Here is an 8,395-nt window from a genome sequence, read left to right on the forward strand (position 1 = left end):
AAGCTTTTTAAAAAAAAAAAAAAAAATGGAACGGCTTCGATTTTCCTTTCCCTTAAATTTCTCATATACATTTTGCTATAAAAGTTTTCTTAAAAAAACAAATTTGACACCGTTCTTGTCTTTTCATCGGGTTTTATGAAACGAGTACTCGTGCCCAGAGAACAGGTCTAAAAAGGACACTTCCTCTTTCAAGCCTCGCACCCGCCAGGCTCTGGTTTTATTACAGCCATTTTGTGAACTAGGAAAACGAAGCTTAAATGGATTACATGACTTGTGTCAAACTGCCTGTGAGGGGTGGAGCCAAGGATAAAAAAATTTAAAAACATGTTCTTTCCGTTCAGTCAACATTTATTAAGCACCTATTATGGCATCTTGCCAGGAGTATAGTTGGGAAGGGAGGCGAGACAGACGTCAAATAATAAGGAAATTTTAAGGCCTGTTTCACTGAATCGTAGATGCAACATTGTTTCCGACACTCACCATTGTTTCACGTACCTCTTCGGAAAACCGCTGTAGTTAATAGTGTGTACGTGCGTGTGCACCGCTCAGTCCCTTCAGTCCAGTCGGACTCTGGGCTACCCCATGGACCCCTCTGTCTGTAGCATTTTTCCTGGCACCGAATACTGGAGTGGGTTGCCATGATACCATAGATCAATAAGAAATCCAGATTTCAGATGACGAAATCGCCAAAGCAGCAAAGTTAGATTGATGAAATGGGGTTAAAAATTGATAAATGGAAACTCCAGGGGAGACCTCAGATTGAGATTTCCCTTACTTACCTGGCCCCAGAATCAGAGTCCGGTAAGGTTTTGGGTATTTTGCACGGAGTGTTACAGCCAATAGGTGCCGAAGCCAGCAGAACGTGACTCACAGCCACCCGCCTCTTTCTGCAGCGCGCTGGGGACCTGCGTGAAAGGGCCCTCAGTGCCCGCCCAGTGCTCTGGGATTGGCGGGGCGGGGGCGTGAGTCTGCTGCTCTGACCACCACCCAAGCCAAAACCGGCTCGGCCTTCTCTGTCAGAGCAAGGGTGCTGCAGGAACGTGACTCCAACTTCAGCTAGGGCTGCCTTGGCCTCCGTGGCTTATTCATTTTTTATTGAGGTGCAATTCACGTAAGACCAACAATCATAAATTTTATAATCCACTAATGTGGTATTGCTGCTAAGTCACTTCAGTAGTGTCTGACTCTGTGTGACCCCATAGACAGCAGCCCACCAGGCCCCCGTCCCTGGGATTCTCCAGGCAAGAACACTGGAGTGGGTTGCTATTTCCTTCTCCAATACATAAAAGTGACAGTGAAGTCGCTCAGTTGTGTCCGACCCTCAGTGACCCCATGGACTGCAGCCTTCCAGGCTCCTCCGTCCAGAGGATTTTCCAGGCAAGAGTACTGGAATGGGGTGCCATTGCCTTCTCCAAATGTGCAACATCACCTTTTATCCAGTTCCAAAACATTTTCATCATCTGCATAGGAGACCCCCATACCCAATAAGCATAGCATGTTCACTGGACCCTCCCTGTTCCCACACCCTAGCAACCACTAACACTAACATCTGGTTGTCTTTGCGGATTTACCTATTCTGGACACTTGGTGATAAGTGAGGTCGTACAATATATTGTCCTTTGTGTCTATCTTCTTTCACTTAGCATAATGCTTTTGAGGTTCATCCATGTTGCAGCATGTGTCAGTACTTCACTCCTTTTTATGGTTGAATAATAGTCCATTGTTTATCTGGTCATATGGTAATGAACAGTTGGGCTGTTTCCACCTTTTGGCTTTTGTGAATAGTGCTGTGGACATTTGTATACAAGTATTTGTTTTGAATACTTGTTTTCAATTCTTTGGGGTATATGCCTAGGAGTGGAATTGCTAGTTATCATTATACTGCTTAACCTTTTGTGGAACTGCCAAACTGTTATCCACAGCAGCTGCACCATTAAATATTCCTACCAGCAATGTAAAAGAATTCCAACATCGCCACATCCTCCTTATTTTCTCTGTGTGTGTGTCTGTGTGTGTTTTAAGAAGGCATCCTATTGGGCATTAAGTAGAACTCATTTTGGGTTTGACTTATATTTCCTTAATGAGTGCAGATGTTGAGTATCTTTTCATGTGTTTATTGATTACTTGTATGTTTTCAAAGGAGAAATGTCTTTTTGAGTTCTTAGCCCATTTTAAAATTGAGTTACTTTTCTTTTTGCTGTGAAGTTGTAAGAAATCTTTGTATATTAGAGATCCTAGATTCTTATCAAATACATGATTTATAAATATTTTCTTTCATTCTATCTGCGGTCATTTGACTTCCTTAATAGTGTTCCTGTGCACAAAACATTTTAGTTTTGATGAGGTCCAATTACTTTTGCTTTATGTTTGCTGTTTATGCTTTTGGTGTCATATCTAAGGTCGCATTACCAAATCCAAGGTCATAAAGATTTACCTCTATGTTTTCTTTTTTACTTTTTATTTCATATTGAAGTATAGCTGATTACAGTGTTGTAGTAGTTTCAGATGTACACCAAAGTGATTTAGTTATACACATACACAAATCTATTCTTTTTCAAATTTTTCTCCTATTTAGATTGTTGCATAATATTGAGCAGAGTTCCCTTTACTGTACAGTAGGTCCTTATTGAAGATTTACCTCTGTACTTTCTTCTATGACTTTTAGAGTTTTATATCTCTTACTTAAGTCTTTGATGCGTTTTGATTTTTTTTTTTTCTTTTGGCATGTGGTGTAATGTAGGGTTCTATCTTCCCTTCCAAGTGGATATCCAATTGTCTGACACCATTTGTTAATGAGACTGTTATTTGTCAATTGAATGGTCTGGAATTCTTGTCAAAAATCAATTGATTGCAACTACTGAAGCCTGTGCCCCTAGAGCTTGTGTTCCACAACATTCTCCAAAACATTCACCACGTTGAGGAGCCTGCACGCTGCAATGAAGAGAAGCCTCTGCTAACCACAACTAAAGAAGGCCTGTGCACAGCAATGATGACCCAGTGCAATCAAAAAAATTTTTAAGTAAATTTAAAAAATCAATTGAGTATAGATGTATTGGTTTATTTCAGGATTCTCAATTATATTCCACTGAGATATATATGTATTTTTAATATCTGCTCCACACTGTTTTTATTACTTTAGCTTTGCAGTATGTTTTGAAATTGAGAAGTAAATATTCTATTTCTGTTCTTCTTTTCAAAAGTATCTTGATCTAGAGTGCCTTGCAATTCCATGTATGGTTCAGGATCAGCTTTTTCATTTCTACCTAAAAAACAAAAAAGCACATTGGGATTTTCATAGGAATTTCACTGGATATGTAGATTACCTTAGGTACTACCGCCATCTTGACACTATTAAGTCTTCTAATTTATGAACGGAGGGTGTCTTTCCATTCATTTAGGTCTTCTTTAATTGCACCTATTTGGTTAAATTTATTTCTAAATATTTTATTATTTTTGATGCTACTAAAAATTGAATTTTATCAATTCCTTATCTGGATTGTTCATTGCTAGTGTTTAGAAATACAACTGATTTTCATGTTGATCTTCTATCTTGCAATTTCACTGAATTTATTAGTTCTAATAGTTTTCTTTGTGTGCATGTGTGTATTCTTTATTTTCCATATATGATCATGTCATCTGCAAAGAGGGATAGTTTTACTTCTTTCTTTCCAATTTGGATGTCTCTTATTTCCTTTTTCTTGACATATTGCTCAAGTTATAACTTTCAGGACAACGTTTCCTATACAATTTTGAATAGAAGCAGTGAAAGCAGGCATTGTCGTTGTTCCTGATCTTAGGTGTAACTCTTTCAGTCTTTCACTATTGATGTTAGTTGTAGGGTTTGTTTCCATAAATGCTCTTAATCAGATTGAGGAAGTTCTCTTTATTCCTAGTTTCTTTAATGTTTTTGTCATGGAAAAGTGTTGCATTTTGTAAAATTCTTTTTCTGCATCAACTGAAGATTATTATATTTTCTTTCATTCTATTAATATGATATATTATAATTGATTGGTTCTTATTTGTGGAACCCCTTGTGAGATAAATATCACCTGGTCATGGTGTGTAATTATTTTAACAGTCTGCTGAATTCAGTTTGCAAGGATTTTATTCAGATTTTTTTCCATTTATATTCATCAGTTCAGTAGGACCCCATGAATCGCAGCACGCCAGGCCTCCCTGTCCATCACCAACTCCTGGAGTTCACTCAGGTTCACGTCCATCGAGTCAGTGATGCCATCCAGCCATCTCATCCTCTGCCGCCCCCTTCTCCTCCTGCCCCCAATCCCTCCCAGCATCAGAGTCTTTTCCAATGAGTCAACTGTTCGCATGAGGTGTCCAAAGTACTGGAGTTTCAGCTTCAGCATCATTAGGGGATATTGGTGTGCAGTTTTTTTCTCTTGTGATGTCTCTGGTTTTGGTATCACATAATATTGGTCCCATCAAATGAGTTAAGAAGTGTTAACTGTTTTTCTATCCTTAGAAGAGTTTGAAAAGGATTGGTATTAATTGTTCTTTAAGCAGTTCATACAATTCACTAGTGAACCACTGATCTGGTCCTGGACTTTTCTTCATCAGAAGTTGGTGTTTGTTTTTTTTTTAAAACTACTGATTCAATTTCTGGTTATAAGGCTGTTCAGATTTCTTTTTTTTTTTTCCCCTCGAATCAGGTTTGATGGTCTGAATCATGTTTCTAAGAACATGTCCATTTTATCTAGCTTACCTAATTTGTTAGTGTACATTGTTCATAGTTTACTCATAATCTTTTTTATTCCCTTAAAATCGCTAGTAATGTCTCCATTATGCTGTCACTCGCATGCTACAAATGATCAACTATTTCTCAGAGCTCCCATAAAGTCATTTCTGACACCATTTTGGTGTTTCTGTGTCGGGACGGCCCATGGAGCTTCCTAGTCTGCCATTTCCACTGATAGGCCTTCTTTTTTTTTTTTTTTTTTTTTGCTTTCCAGCCGAATGGCAAAATGACTCTGATGTGCCAGGTTTCGTTCTCTATACATCCTGTGCGACTGGGACTCAGTCTTCCCCTCCCCACCTTCCCACTTTCTGTCCCCCACCACGTCTCTGAAGCCCCGTCTACCTCTAACACCCAGCTGTATCTGCGAACTCAGTCGTGTGCCACTCTTTGCGACCCCATGGACTGTAGCCCGCCAGGTTCGTCTGTCGATGGAGTTTTCCAGGCAAGCATCTTGGAGTGGGTTGCCAGTTTCTACTGCAGGAACATTCACCTAGCCCCTTCCAAAATTTTCTCCACCCGCTCGCCTTCCTCTTTTTTGCACTGTAAAAGGAGGCTCTCTCTCTCTCACACACACACACACACACGCAGGCACACCCTGTTCTCCACGATTCCCGAAGGCCCCGAAGAGGCTCGGGCCAACAGGAGCGGGTCTCGGGCTCTTTACGGAACCTGCGCTCGCGGAGCGGAGCGGAGCGGAGCGTGCACGTGCGCGTCTCCCGAGCACTCACAGCGCCGCCCCGCAGCCAGTGCCGCCGGCGCCATTGGGAAGTGAAACGCGGGGCTGGGCGGCGGCCTCGTGCAAGCGGCCCGAAAAAATCGGCGGCTTGCTCTGATTAAAGAAACAAACGAAAGAGAGCGAGAAGGAAGGTGAGAGAAAGGGAACGAGGAAGAGGAAAGGGAGAGGTTTTTAACTAGACCGTGGGCCCCTTCCCGTTGGCTGGCTGGAGGCCCCGGGACCGGAGCTCGGAGGGGATTTCCCGGTAATAACGGTAATAACGGACGAAACTTCGGGGTCATCCGGCCGTGGAGGAAAGAAAAAAAGGTACTGCCGGACTGAGGCGTTTCTAGTGTCAGTGGGAAGCCCGCAGGGTGCGGCGGACCGAGAGTCCCAGGCTCGCGGAGAGCAGAGAACCCTGGGCTCGACCGCGTCTCCCAGGTGCCTGCATGGCCCTGGCGGCCGGTGGGAGGGCCCCAGTTCAGCTCAGTTCAGTCGCTCAGTCGTGTCCGACTCTTTGCGACCCCATGGACGCCAGGCCTCCCTGTCCATCGCTAACTCTTGGAGGTTACTCAAACTCATGTCCATTGGGTCGGTGAAGCCATCCAACCATCTCATCCTCTGTCGTCCCCTTCTCCTCCTACCTTCAATCTTTCCCAGCATCAGGGTCTTTTCAAATGAGTCAGTTCTTTACATCAGGTGCCCAAAGGATTGGAGGGAGTTTCAGCTTCCCCATCAGTCCTTCTAATGAATATTCAGGACTGATTTCCTTTAGGATGGACTGGTTGGATCTCCTTGTAGTTCAAGGGACTCTCAGGAATCCTCTCTAAGCATCAATTCTTCGGGGCTCAGTTTTCTTTATAGTCCAACTCTCACATCCATACAGGACTACTGGTAAAACCATAGCTTTGACTAGACGGACCTTTGTTGGCAAAGTAATGTCTCTGCTTTTTAATATGCTCTCTAGGTTGGTCATAACTTTTCTTCCAAGGAGCAAGCAACACCTACCCCCAGAACTCACCTGTGGAACTTAAGCAATCATGGTCAAGCAATAAACAAAAAGATATGTGTGTGTGTGTGTGTGTGTGTGGTTTTCCTGCTTTTTTCTATTTGAATTTTCTTTGAGTGAATTGTTTTACAATAACTTAAACTGTTTTCTGAATTCTCAGTAATCTTTTCCTTTAAATAGCAGACTAAATTGAGTGTTGCCCCAGTTCTGTCTGTAGATGGCTTGGTCCTAGAGAATTGTTTCTATTGAGGCATCACAGTTGAGGAACAAGTCTACATTTATATTTTCTGCCCCATATACAGCTACCTGAAATTATTTATCTTCTCTATTTATTTATATCTTTAAGGTATTTCTGAGCAAACAGAATAATCATTCCCTAAACTCTGCTTCCATTCAGGTGGACAATGTACCTGCCCCACACCCTACCAGTTTACTAAAAACAAACAAAAAAAAAGATATGTGAGATTTGAAGGGGAAGAATGTGAGGAGTTCTGCCTCTGTAAGTAGTCTTCTCGTTCATTAATTTATGCAATAAATAATTATTGAATACCTCTTGTATGTCAGGCACTGTGCCAAGCCATAGGACTACAGGACTCACCATCTCTAATGACAGATAAAAATAAAACATAAAGTACTGGTGTTGATCATAAATCTTCCAGTATTCTGTTCTGTCTACCTTCCGAGAAAATCTTTCCTGTTATACAAACTTCTTAACAGACTGAAATCATAACTGTTTCTAGTCAAGCCAAATATCCTTGATTCGGTAAAGATTGCCCCAAAGTTTTTTGTTTTTCTTTTTTTAAGTGAATAAGAGAACAAATCAGCATGTTAGCTCTACCCAGAAGAAGTTACTGAGACTACTGTTTCTTTATTGGAGGAGAGAGAGAGAAATAGTGTTACCCTTAGTATAAATTATATAATAAAGTGATTCTTATTGTTAATAGCTCAAGTGAGGAAACTGTTGTCGCAGATGACATTTGAAGTTGGCAATCTAGGAAGCAAATCTCAGGATCCTTCCACTTGATAACATCCAAGTCACCATTAGTTGCTATATAATTTTAAAGCTATTTTGATATATGAAAAGATTTTCTTGCCATATTTTCAAACTTTGTATGAGTGTGCAAGCTCAGTTGTGTCTGACTCGTCGAGACCATGTGCACTGTAGCCCGCCAAGCTCCTTTGTTCATAGGGTTTTCCGGGCAAGAATACTGGAGTGGATGGCCATTTCCTTCTCCACAAACTTTGTATAGGAAAGAATAAATAGATTTTCTATTGGCCCAGTAGTAAGAAGAAATAAATTTGGCCTTGGAAATCAAGGAATCTTATCTTTGTAGGTGGTGAACTGAGGAAACTTGTTTTAATGGCGCGATAGTAAGAAAAAATAAATTTGGCCTTAGAAATCAAGGAGTCTATCTTTGTGGGTGGGGAACTGGGGAAACTACACAAAGCTAAATAATAATGACTATACAGTGGAAGTGAGAAATAGATTTAAGGGACCAGATCTGATAGACAGAGTGCCTGATGAACTATGGATGGAGGTTCGTGACATTGTACAGGTGACAGGAATGAAGACCATCTCCAAGAAAAGCAAATGCAAAAGCAAAATGGCTGTCCGAGAAGGCCTTACAAATAGCTGTGAAAAGAAGAGAAGGGAAAAACAAAGGAGAAAAGGAAAGATATTCCCATTTGAATGCAGAGTTCCAAAGAATAGCAAGGAGAGATACGAAAACCTTCCTCAGTGATCAATGCAAAGAAATAGAGGAAAACAATAGATGTGAAAGACTAGACACCTCTTCAAGAAAATTAGCGATACCAAGGAACATTTCAAGCAAAGATGGGCTCAATAAAGGATAGAAATGATATGGACCTAATAGAAGCAGAAGATATTAAGAAGAGGTGGCAAGAATATACAGAAGAA

Source organism: Capra hircus, chromosome 8, assembly GCF_001704415.2.
Source record: "Capra hircus breed San Clemente chromosome 8, ASM170441v1, whole genome shotgun sequence".
NCBI classification, from domain to species: domain Eukaryota; kingdom Metazoa; phylum Chordata; class Mammalia; order Artiodactyla; family Bovidae; genus Capra; species Capra hircus.